This window comes from Brienomyrus brachyistius, chromosome 2 (genome assembly GCF_023856365.1).
Source record: "Brienomyrus brachyistius isolate T26 chromosome 2, BBRACH_0.4, whole genome shotgun sequence".
Lineage (NCBI taxonomy): Eukaryota > Metazoa > Chordata > Actinopteri > Osteoglossiformes > Mormyridae > Brienomyrus > Brienomyrus brachyistius.
Window position 1 is genome coordinate 37147166 of NC_064534.1, and position 12256 is coordinate 37159421.

Below are 12256 nucleotides of genomic sequence, written 5' to 3' on the forward strand. Positions count from 1 at the left end.
ACTTCCTGGTAATTCTAGGTGCTGTAAGCTGTTCGTGCCTTTATTCCACCAGGGCGCGATCTTCTCACCAACTTGAAGACTGTCACTCCCCATTCACGTTTTACAACTTATTGTTAATGATAAAGAGACAGCTTTTTACACACAGTTTTAAACAAAGTACTGATATTATTCCTCTTCAACTGACCGCTTTGTTTTCTATGCAAAAACCACTTCGCCACAGAAGACTCGATATTATTGGCATAGCAAGTTCTGCTCTTCTCCTTTCAAAACTTGCTAAAAGCTGTATTTAAAAGAACAGATTGGCCGGGGTAATTCACACCCTTCAATGCCAGCTTAATATTTAGGTTAGTGGGAATCACAGAGGAATTAGGGATGGAAACTTCTTTGCTGGTGGTAGAAGCGGTCTGGTGAATTTTTAGAGAGAAGAGGCCGTCGATGTTTGAATGTAGAAAATTGTTCTGGCTGCAGCCTGCAGTATGGACTTGTTGGTGTGTGTAGCTCCCAGTGTTCTGACAGCGCGACGTTTTGGGGAAGCATGTGATTCAGCAGCTACCAGTGGGCTTCGTGCGGCGGAGATTTTGTGGCTGTTAGCGGAGTTGATAACAGAGGGTCGTTAAGAGAAGCCTACATGCAGTAGGCAAAGGAGTAATGTTTGCCGGCGGGGGACGTGCGGCGATTAACCTGTGCGGTAGTGAAAAGGACTTAAAGAGAAGGAAGTGTGCGGATGCGGAAAGAATGGAATAATTGTGGTAGGCTGCCGGCTGAGTAGTTTGGTGAATGTTTGGTGTGGGTCCGGCGCTGCCGATTGGATGGTGGGGCTGCAGTGTGAGTCAGATAAAAAAAAAAAACCAGGAGTAGGATCCAATGGGACTAACTGGCATGTATAGACGCGTGTAATGCAAAAGGGCTGTTTTTGGCAGCATCTCTTGCTTACGGCCATACCACCCTGAACACGCCTGATCTCGTCTGATCTCGGAAGCTAAGTGGGGTAGGGTCTGGTTAGTACTTGGATGGGAGACTGCCTGTGAATACCACGTGCTGTAAGCTGTTCTCACTTTTACTTTATACAGGGGGCGCTCCACTTCACGATTAATTTAAATCTATCACTCCCCTTCCATTTTACTATTTTATATATATATATTTTTTCTCTCATTCATAAAGGCAGCCTTTACACACCGTTTTACTCTAAATACTGCCTGGTAATTCTAGGTGCTGTAAGCTGTTCGTGCCTTTATTCCACCAGGGCGCGATCTTCTGACAAACTTGAAGACTGTCACTCCACATTCACGTTTTACAACTTATTGTTAATGATAAAGAGACAGCTTTTTACACACAGTTTTAAACAAAGTACTGATATTATTCCTCTTCAACTGACCGCTTTGTTTTCTATGCAAAAACCACTTCGCCACAGAAGACTCGATATTATTGGCATAGCAAGTTCTGCTCTTCTCCTTTCAAAACTTGCTAAAAGCTGTATTTAAAAGAACAGATTGGCCGGGGTAATTCACACCCTTCAATGCCAGCTTAATGTTTAGGTTAGTGGGAATCACAGAGGAATTAGGGATGGAAACTTCTTTGCTGGTGGTAGAAGCGGTCTGGTGAATTTTTAGAGAGAAGAGGCCGTCGATGTTTGAATGTAGAAAATAGTTCTGGCTGCAGCCTGCAGTATGGACTTGTTGGTGTGTGTAGCTCCCAGTGTTCTGACAGCGCGACATTTTGGGGAAGCATGTGATTCAACAGCTACCAGTGGGCTTCGTGCGGCAGAGATTTTGTGGCTGTTAGCGGAGTTGATAACAGAGGGTTGTTAAGAGAAGCCTGCAAGAGGTAGGCAAAGGAGTAATGTTTGCCGGCGGGGGACGTGCAGCAATTAACCTGTGCGGTAGTGAAAAGGAGTTAAAGAGAAGGAAGTGTGCGGATGCGGAAAGAATGGAATAATTGTGGTAGGCTGCCGGATGAGTAGTTTGGTGAATGTTTGGTGTGGGTCCGGCACTGCCGATTGGATGGTGGTGCTGCAGTGTGAGTCAGATAAAAAAAAAAAAAAACAGGAGTAGGATCCAATGGGACTAACTGGTATGTATAGACGCGTGTAATGCAAAAGGGCTATTTTTGGTAGCGTCTCTCGCTTACGGCCATACCACCCTGAACGCACCCGATCTCGTCTGATCTCGGAAGCTAAGCAGGGTAGGGTCTGGTTAGTACTTGAATGGGAGACCACCTGGGAATACCAGGTGCTGTAAGCTTTTCTCACTTTTACTTTATACAGGGGGCGCTCCACTTCACGATTAATTTAAATCTATCACTCCCCTTCCATTTTACTATATTATATATTTCTTTTTTCTCTCATTCATAAAGGCAGCTTTTAGAAACCGTTTTACTCTAAATACTGCCGGGTAATTCTAGGTGCTGTAAGCTGTTCGTGCCTTTATTCCACCAGGGCGCGATCTTCTCACCAACTTGAAGACTGTCACTCCCCATTCACGTTTTACAACTTATTGTTAATGATAAAGAGACAGCTTTTTACACACAGTTTTAAACAAAGTACTGATATTATTCCTCTTCAACTGACCGCTTTGTTTTCTATGCAAAAACCACTTCGCCACAGAAGACTCGATATTATTGGCATAGCAAGTTCTGCTCTTCTCCTTTCAAAACTTGCTAAAAGCTGTATTTAAAAGAACAGATTGGCCGGGGTAATTCACACCCTTCAATGCCAGCTTAATATTTAGGTTAGTGGGAATCACAGAGGAATTAGGGATGGAAACTTCTTTGCTGGTGGTATAAGCGGTCTGGTGAATTTTTAGAGAGAAGAGGCCGTCGATGTTTGAATGTAGAAAATTGTTCTGGCTGCAGCCTGCAGTATGGACTTGTTGGTGTGTGTAGCTCCCAGTGTTCTGACAGCGCGACGTTTTGGGGAAGCATGTGATTCAGCAGCTACCAGTGGGCTTCGTGTGGCGGAGATTTTGTGGCTGTTAGCGGAGTTGATAACAGAGGGTCGTTAAGAGAAGCCTACATGCAGTAGACAAAGGAGTAATGTTTGCCGGCGGGGGACGTGCGGCGATTAACCTGTGCGGTAGTGAAAAGGAGTTAAAAAGAAGGAAGTGTGCGGATGCGGAAAGAATGGAATAATTGTGGTAGGCTGCCGGCTGAGTAGTTTGGTGAATGTTTGGTGTGGGTCCGGCGCTGCCGATTGGATGGTGGGGCTGCAGTGTGAGTCAGATAAAAAAAAAAAAACCAGGAGTAGGATCCAATGGGACTAACTGGCATGTATAGACGCGTGTAATGCAAAAGGGCTGTTTTTGGTACCATCTCTCGCTTACGGCCATACCACCCTGAACACGCCCGATCTCGTCTGATCTCGGAAGCCAAGCAGGGTAGGGTCTGGTTAGTACTTGGATGGGAGACCACCTGGGAATACCAGGTGCTGTAAGCTTTTCTCACTTTTACTTTATACAGGGGGCGCTCCACTTCACGATTAATTTAAATCTATCACTCCCCTTCCATTTTACTATTTTATATATATATATTTTTTTTTCTCTCATTCATAAAGGCAGCTTTTAGAAGCCGTTTTACTCTAAATACTTCCTGGTAATTCTAGGTGCTGTAAGCTGTTCGTGCCTTTATTCCACCAGGGCGCGATCTTCTCACCAACTTGAAGACTGTCACTCCCCATTCACGTTTTACAACTTATTGTTAATGATAAAGAGACAGCTTTTTACACACAGTTTTAAACAAAGTACTGATATTATTCCTCTTCAACTGACCGCTTTGTTTTCTATGCAAAAACCACTTCGCCACAGAAGACTCGATATTATTGGCATAGCAAGTTCTGCTCTTCTCCTTTCAAAACTTGCTAAAAGCTGTATTTAAAAGAACAGATTGGCCGGGGTAATTCACACCCTTCAATGCCAGCTTAATATTTAGGTTAGTGGGAATCACAGAGGAATTAGGGATGGAAACTTCTTTGCTGGTGGTAGAAGCGGTCTGGTGAATTTTTAGAGAGAAGAGGCCGTCGATGTTTGAATGTAGAAAATTGTTCTGGCTGCAGCCTGCAGTATGGACTTGTTGGTGTGTGTAGCTCCCAGTGTTCTGACAGCGCGACGTTTTGGGGAAGCATGTGATTCAGCAGCTACCAGTGGGCTTCGTGCGGCGGAGATTTTGTGGCTGTTAGCGGAGTTGATAACAGAGGGTCGTTAAGAGAAGCCTACATGCAGTAGGCAAAGGAGTAATGTTTGCCGGCGGGGGACGTGCGGCGATTAACCTGTGCGGTAGTGAAAAGGACTTAAAGAGAAGGAAGTGTGCGGATGCGGAAAGAATGGAATAATTGTGGTAGGCTGCCGGCTGAGTAGTTTGGTGAATGTTTGGTGTGGGTCCGGCGCTGCCGATTGGATGGTGGGGCTGCAGTGTGAGTCAGATAAAAAAAAAAAACCAGGAGTAGGATCCAATGGGACTAACTGGCATGTATAGACGCGTGTAATGCAAAAGGGCTGTTTTTGGCAGCATCTCTTGCTTACGGCCATACCACCCTGAACACGCCTGATCTCGTCTGATCTCGGAAGCTAAGTGGGGTAGGGTCTGGTTAGTACTTGGATGGGAGACTGCCTGTGAATACCACGTGCTGTAAGCTGTTCTCACTTTTACTTTATACAGGGGGCGCTCCACTTCACGATTAATTTAAATCTATCACTCCCCTTCCATTTTACTATTTTATATATATATATTTTTTCTCTCATTCATAAAGGCAGCCTTTACACACCGTTTTACTCTAAATACTGCCTGGTAATTCTAGGTGCTGTAAGCTGTTCGTGCCTTTATTCCACCAGGGCGCGATCTTCTGACAAACTTGAAGACTGTCACTCCACATTCACGTTTTACAACTTATTGTTAATGATAAAGAGACAGCTTTTTACACACAGTTTTAAACAAAGTACTGATATTATTCCTCTTCAACTGACCGCTTTGTTTTCTATGCAAAAACCACTTCGCCACAGAAGACTCGATATTATTGGCATAGCAAGTTCTGCTCTTCTCCTTTCAAAACTTGCTAAAAGCTGTATTTAAAAGAACAGATTGGCCGGGGTAATTCACACCCTTCAATGCCAGCTTAATGTTTAGGTTAGTGGGAATCACAGAGGAATTAGGGATGGAAACTTCTTTGCTGGTGGTAGAAGCGGTCTGGTGAATTTTTAGAGAGAAGAGGCCGTCGATGTTTGAATGTAGAAAATAGTTCTGGCTGCAGCCTGCAGTATGGACTTGTTGGTGTGTGTAGCTCCCAGTGTTCTGACAGCGCGACATTTTGGGGAAGCATGTGATTCAACAGCTACCAGTGGGCTTCGTGCGGCAGAGATTTTGTGGCTGTTAGCGGAGTTGATAACAGAGGGTTGTTAAGAGAAGCCTGCAAGAGGTAGGCAAAGGAGTAATGTTTGCCGGCGGGGGACGTGCAGCAATTAACCTGTGCGGTAGTGAAAAGGAGTTAAAGAGAAGGAAGTGTGCGGATGCGGAAAGAATGGAATAATTGTGGTAGGCTGCCGGATGAGTAGTTTGGTGAATGTTTGGTGTGGGTCCGGCACTGCCGATTGGATGGTGGTGCTGCAGTGTGAGTCAGATAAAAAAAAAAAAAAACAGGAGTAGGATCCAATGGGACTAACTGGTATGTATAGACGCGTGTAATGCAAAAGGGCTATTTTTGGTAGCGTCTCTCGCTAACGGCCATACCACCCTGAACGCACCCGATCTCGTCTGATCTCGGAAGCTAAGCAGGGTAGGGTCTGGTTAGTACTTGAATGGGAGACCACCTGGGAATACCAGGTGCTGTAAGCTTTTCTCACTTTTACTTTATACAGGGGGCGCTCCACTTCACGATTAATTTAAATCTATCACTCCCCTTCCATTTTACTATATTATATATTTCTTTTTTCTCTCATTCATAAAGGCAGCTTTTAGAAACCGTTTTACTCTAAATACTGCCTGGTAATTCTAGGTGCTGTAAGCTGTTCGTGCCTTTATTCCACCAGGGCGCGATCTTCTCACCAACTTGAAGACTGTCACTCCCCATTCACGTTTTACAACTTATTGTTAATGATAAAGAGACAGCTTTTTACACACAGTTTTAAACAAAGTACTGATATTATTCCTCTTCAACTGACCGCTTTGTTTTCTATGCAAAAACCACTTCGCCACAGAAGACGCGATATTATTGGCATAGCAAGTTCTGCTCTTCTCCTTTCAAAACTTGCTAAAAGCTGTATTTAAAAGAACAGATTGGCCGGGGTAATTCACACCCTTCAATGCCAGCTTAATATTTAGGTTAGTGGGAATCACAGAGGAATTAGGGATGGAAACTTCTTTGCTGGTGGTATAAGCGGTCTGGTGAATTTTTAGAGAGAAGAGGCCGTCGATGTTTGAATGTAGAAAATTGTTCTGGCTGCAGCCTGCAGTATGGACTTGTTGGTGTGTGTAGCTCCCAGTGTTCTGACAGCGCGACGTTTTGGGGAAGCATGTGATTCAGCAGCTACCAGTGGGCTTCGTGCGGCGGAGATTTTGTGGCTGTTAGCAGAGTTGATAACAGAGGGTCGTTAAGAGAAGCCTACATGCAGTAGACAAAGGAGTAATGTTTGCCGGCGGGGGACGTGCGGCGATTAACCTGTGCGGTAGTGAAAAGGAGTTAAAAAGAAGGAAGTGTGCGGATGCGGAAAGAATGGAATAATTGTGGTAGGCTGCCGGCTGAGTAGTTTGGTGAATGTTTGGTGTGGGTCCGGCGCTGCCGATTGGATGGTGGGGCTGCAGTGTGAGTCAGATAAAAAAAAAAAAAACCAGGAGTAGGATCCAATGGGACTAACTGGCATGTATAGACGCGTGTAATGCAAAAGGGCTGTTTTTGGTAGCATCTCTCGCTTACGGCCATACCACCCTGAACACGCCCGATCTCATCTGATCTTGGAAGCTAAACAGGTTAGGGTCTGGTTAGTACTTGGATGGGAGACCTCCTGGGAATACCAGGTGCTGTAAGCTTTTCTCACTTTTACTTTATACAGGGGGCGCTCCACTTCACGATTAATTTAAATCTATCACTCCCCTTCCATTTTACTATTTTATATATATATATATATTTTTTTCTCTCATTCATAAAGGCAGCTTTTAGAAACCGTTTTACTCTAAATACTTCCTGGTAATTCTAGGTGCTGTAAGCTGTTCGTGCCTTTATTCCACCAGGGCGCGATCTTCTCACAAACTTGAAGACTGCCACTCCCCATTCACGTTTTACAACTTATTGTTAATGATAAAGAGACAGCTTTTTACACACAGTTTTAAACAAAGTACTGATATTATTCCTCTTCAACTGACCGCTTTGTTTTCTATGCAAAAACCACTTCGCCACAGAAGACTCGATATTATTGGCATAGCAAGTTCTGCTCTTCTCCTTTCAAAACTTGCTAAAAGCTGTATTTAAAAGAACAGATTGGCCGGGGTAATTCACACCCTTCAATGCCAGCTTAATGTTTAGGTTAGTGGGAATCACAGAGGAATTAGGGATGGAAACTTCTTTGCTGGTGGTAGAAGCGGTCTGGTGAATTTTTAGAGAGAAGAGGCCGTCGATGTTTGAATGTAGAAAATTGTTCTGGCTGCAGCCTGCAGTATGGACTTGTTGGTGTGTGTAGCTCCCAGTGTTCTGACAGCGCGACGTTTTGGGGAAGCATGTGATTCAGCAGCTACCAGTGGGCTTTGTGCAGCGGAGATTTTGTGGCTGTTAGCGGAGTTGATAACAGAGGGTCGTTAAGAGAAGCCTACATGCAGTAGGCAAAGGAGTAATGTTTGCTGGCGGGGGACGTGCGGCGATTAACCTGTGCGGTAGTGAAAAGGAGTTAAAAAGAAGGAAGTGTGCGGATGCGGAAAGAATGGAATAATTGTGGTAGGCTGCCGGCTGAGTAGTTTGGTGAATGTTTGGTGTGGGTCTGGCGCTGCCGATTGGATGGTGGGGCTGCAGTGTGAGTCAGATAAAAAAAAAAAAACAGGAGTAGGATCCAATGGGACTAACTGGCATGTATAGAGGCGTGTAATGCAAAAGGGCTGTTTTTGGTAGTTTTTCTCGCTCACGGCCATACCACCCTGAACACGCCCGATCTCGTCTGATCTCGGAAGCCAAGCAGGGTAGGGTGTGGTTAGTACTTGGATGGGAGACCACCTGGGAATACCAGGTGCTGTAAGCTTTTCTCACTTTTACTTTATACAGGGGGCGCTCCACTTCACGATTAATTTAAATCTATCACTCCCCTTCCATTTTACTATTTTATATATATATATTTTTTTTTCTCTCATTCATAAAGGCAGCTTTTAGAAACCGTTTTACTCTAAATACTTCCTGGTAATTCTAGGTGCTGTAAGCTGTTCGTGCCTTTATTCCACCAGGGCGCGATCTTCTCACAAACTTGAAGACTGTCACTCCCCATTCACGTTTTACAACTTATTGTTAATGATAAAGAGACAGCTTTTTACACACAGTTTTAAACAAAGTACTGATATTATTCCTCTTCAACTGACCGCTTTGTTTTCTATGCAAAAACCACTTCGCCACAGAAGACTCGATATTATTGGCATAGCAAGTTCTGCTCTTCTCCTTTCAAAACTTGCTAAAAGCTGTATTTAAAAGAACAGATTGGCCGGGGTAATTCACACCCTTCAATGCCAGCTTAATGTTTAGGTTAGTGGGAATCACAGAGGAATTAGGGATGGAAACTTCTTTGCTGGTGGTAGAAGCGGTCTGGTGAATTTTTAGAGAGAAGAGGCCGTCGATGTTTGAATGTAGAAAATTGTTCTGGCTGCAGCCTGCAGTATGGACTTGGTGTGTGTAGCTACCAGTGTTCTGACAGCGCGACGTTTTGGGGAAGCATGTGATTCAGCAGCTACCAGTGGGCTTCGTGCGGCGGAGATTTTGTGGCTGTTAGCGGAGTTGATAACAGAGGGTCGTTAAGAGAAGCCTGCATGCAGTAGGCAAAGGAGTAATGTTTGCCGGCGGGGGACGTGCGGCGATTAACCTGTGCGGTAGTGAAAAGGAGTTAAAAAGAAGGAAGTGTGCGGATGCGGAAAGAATGGAATAATTGTGGTAGGCTGCCGGCTGAGTAGTTTGGTGAATGTTTGGTGTGGGTCCGGCGCTGCCGATTGGATGGTGGGGCTGCAGTGTGAGTCAGATAAAAAAAAAAAAAAACAGGAGTAGGATCCAATGGGACTAACTGGCATGTATAGACGCGTGTAATGCAAAAGGGCTGTTTTTAGTAGCATCTTTCGCTTACGGCCATACTACCCTGAACACGCCCGATCTCGTCTGATCTCGGAAGCTAAGCAAGTTAGGTTCTGGTTAGTACTTGGATGGGAGACCACCTGGGAATACCAGGTGCTGCAAGCTTTTCTCACTTTTACTTTATACAGGGGGCGCTCCACTTCACGATTAATTTAAATCTATCACTCCCCTTCCATTTTACTATTTTATATATATATATATATTTTTCTCTCATTCATAAAGGCAGCTTTTACACACCGTTTTACTCTAAATACTTCCTGGTAATTCTAGGTGCTGTAAGCTGTTCGTGCCTTTATTCCACCAGGGCGCGATCTTCTCACAAACTTGAAGACTGTCACTCCCCATTCACGTTTTACAACTTATTGTTAATGATAAAGAGACATCTTTTTACACACAGTTTTAAACAAAGTACTGATATTATTCCTCTTCAACTGACCGCTTTGTTTTCTATGCAAAAACCACTTCGCCACAGAAGACTCGATATTATTGGCATAGCAAGTTCTGCTCTTCTCCTTTCAAAACTTGCTAAAAGCTGTATTTAAAAGAACAGATTGGCCGGGGTAATTCACACCCTTCAATGCCAGCTTAATGTTTAGGTTAGTGGGAATCACAGAGGAATTAGGGATGGAAACTTCTTTGCTGGTGGTAGAAGCGGTCTGGTGAATTTTTAGAGAGAAGAGGCCGTCGATGTTTGAATGTAGAAAATTGTTCTGGCTGCAGCCTGCAGTATGGACTTGTTGGTCTGTGTAGCTCCCAGTGTTCTGACAGCGCGACGTTTTGGGGAAGCATGTGATTCAGCAGCTACCAGTGGGCTTCGTGCGGCGGAGATTTTGTGGCTGTTAGCGGAGTTGATAACAGAGGGTCGTTAAAAGAAGCCTACATGCAGTAGGCAAAGGAGTAATGTTTGCCGGCGGGGGACGTGCGGCGATTAACCTGTGCGGTAGTGAAAAGGAGTTAACAAGAAGGAAGTGTGCGGATGCGGAAAGAATGGAATAATTGTGGTAGGCTGCCGGCTGAGTAGTTTGGTGAATGTTTGGTGTGGGTCCGGCGCTGCCGATTGGATGGTGGGGCTGCAGTGTGAGTCAGATAAAAAAAAAAAAACAGGAGTAGGATCCAATGGGACTAACTGGCATGTATAGAGGCGTGTAATGCAAAAGGGCTGTTTTTGGTAGTTTTTCTCGCTCACGGCCATACCACCCTGAACACGCCCGATCTCGTCTGATCTCGGAAGCCAAGCAGGGTAGGGTGTGGTTAGTACTTGGATGGGAGACCACCTGGGAATACCAGGTGCTGTAAGCTTTTCTCACTTTTACTTTATACAGGGGGCGCTCCACTTCACGATTAATTTAAATCTATCACTCCCCTTCCATTTTACTATTTTATATATATATATTTTTTTTTCTCTCATTCATAAAGGCAGCTTTTAGAAACCGTTTTACTCTAAATACTTCCTGGTAATTCTAGGTGCTGTAAGCTGTTCGTGCCTTTATTCCACCAGGGCGCGATCTTCTCACAAACTTGAAGACTGTCACTCCCCATTCACGTTTTACAACTTATTGTTAATGATAAAGAGACAGCTTTTTACACACAGTTTTAAACAAAGTACTGATATTATTCCTCTTCAACTGACCGCTTTGTTTTCTATGCAAAAACCACTTCGCCACAGAAGACTCGATATTATTGGCATAGCAAGTTCTGCTCTTCTCCTTTCAAAACTTGCTAAAAGCTGTATTTAAAAGAACAGATTGGCCGGGGTAATTCACACCCTTCAATGCCAGCTTAATGTTTAGGTTAGTGGGAATCACAGAGGAATTAGGGATGGAAACTTCTTTGCTGGTGGTAGAAGCGGTCTGGTGAATTTTTAGAGAGAAGAGGCCGTCGATGTTTGAATGTAGAAAATTGTTCTGGCTGCAGCCTGCAGTATGGACTTGGTGTGTGTAGCTACCAGTGTTCTGACAGCGCGACGTTTTGGGGAAGCATGTGATTCAGCAGCTACCAGTGGGCTTCGTGCGGCGGAGATTTTGTGGCTGTTAGCGGAGTTGATAACAGAGGGTCGTTAAGAGAAGCCTGCATGCAGTAGGCAAAGGAGTAATGTTTGCCGGCGGGGGACGTGCGGCGATTAACCTGTGCGGTAGTGAAAAGGAGTTAAAAAGAAGGAAGTGTGCGGATGCGGAAAGAATGGAATAATTGTGGTAGGCTGCCGGCTGAGTAGTTTGGTGAATGTTTGGTGTGGGTCCGGCGCTGCCGATTGGATGGTGGGGCTGCAGTGTGAGTCAGATAAAAAAAAAAAAAAACAGGAGTAGGATCCAATGGGACTAACTGGCATGTATAGACGCGTGTAATGCAAAAGGGCTGTTTTTAGTAGCATCTTTCGCTTACGGCCATACTACCCTGAACACGCCCGATCTCGTCTGATCTCGGAAGCTAAGCAAGTTAGGTTCTGGTTAGTACTTGGATGGGAGACCACCTGGGAATACCAGGTGCTGCAAGCTTTTCTCACTTTTACTTTATACAGGGGGCGCTCCACTTCACGATTAATTTAAATCTATCACTCCCCTTCCATTTTACTATTTTATATATATATATATTTTTCTCTCATTCATAAAGGCAGCTTTTACACACCGTTTTACTCTAAATACTTCCTGGTAATTCTAGGTGCTGTAAGCTGTTCGTGCCTTTATTCCACCAGGGCGCGATCTTCTCACAAACTTGAAGACTGTCACTCCCCATTCACGTTTTACAACTTATTGTTAATGATAAAGAGACATCTTTTTACACACAGTTTTAAACAAAGTACTGATATTATTCCTCTTCAACTGACCGCTTTGTTTTCTATGCAAAAACCACTTCGCCACAGAAGACTCGATATTATTGGAATAGCAAGTTCTGCTCTTCTCCTTTCAAAACTTGCTAAAAGCTGTATTTAAAAGAACAGATTGGCCGGGGTAATTCACACCCTTCAAT

General features: G+C 44.3%; 6 non-coding genes and 4 pseudogenes across 6 annotated transcripts; all 10 read left to right on the forward strand.

The window, feature by feature from the left end:
* Window positions 1-928: 928 nt before the first annotated feature.
* LOC125731366 (5S ribosomal RNA) lies at window positions 929-1047 on the forward strand (annotated as a pseudogene).
* A 1074-nt stretch (window positions 1048-2121) lies between these two features.
* On the forward strand, window positions 2122-2240 carry LOC125733997 (5S ribosomal RNA). The gene has a single exon (XR_007393326.1). It is a non-coding gene; the product is annotated as a 5S ribosomal RNA (ribosomal RNA).
* Window positions 2241-3311: 1071 nt separating this feature from the next.
* On the forward strand, window positions 3312-3430 carry LOC125732966 (5S ribosomal RNA). Its single transcript, XR_007392327.1, has one exon. It is a non-coding gene; the product is annotated as a 5S ribosomal RNA (ribosomal RNA).
* A 1075-nt stretch (window positions 3431-4505) lies between these two features.
* LOC125731367 (5S ribosomal RNA) lies at window positions 4506-4624 on the forward strand (annotated as a pseudogene).
* A 1074-nt stretch (window positions 4625-5698) lies between these two features.
* On the forward strand, window positions 5699-5817 carry LOC125732801 (5S ribosomal RNA). The gene has a single exon (XR_007392168.1). It is a non-coding gene; the product is annotated as a 5S ribosomal RNA (ribosomal RNA).
* Window positions 5818-6889: 1072 nt separating this feature from the next.
* Window positions 6890-7008, forward strand: LOC125735502 (5S ribosomal RNA). The gene has a single exon (XR_007394797.1). It is a non-coding gene; the product is annotated as a 5S ribosomal RNA (ribosomal RNA).
* Window positions 7009-8085: 1077 nt separating this feature from the next.
* LOC125736683 (5S ribosomal RNA) lies at window positions 8086-8204 on the forward strand. The gene has a single exon (XR_007395957.1). It is a non-coding gene; the product is annotated as a 5S ribosomal RNA (ribosomal RNA).
* Window positions 8205-9278: 1074 nt separating this feature from the next.
* On the forward strand, window positions 9279-9397 carry LOC125731536 (5S ribosomal RNA; annotated as a pseudogene).
* A 1075-nt stretch (window positions 9398-10472) lies between these two features.
* LOC125736684 (5S ribosomal RNA) lies at window positions 10473-10591 on the forward strand. The gene has a single exon (XR_007395958.1). It is a non-coding gene; the product is annotated as a 5S ribosomal RNA (ribosomal RNA).
* A 1074-nt stretch (window positions 10592-11665) lies between these two features.
* On the forward strand, window positions 11666-11784 carry LOC125731537 (5S ribosomal RNA; annotated as a pseudogene).
* The last annotated feature ends 472 nt before the right edge of the window (window positions 11785-12256 follow it).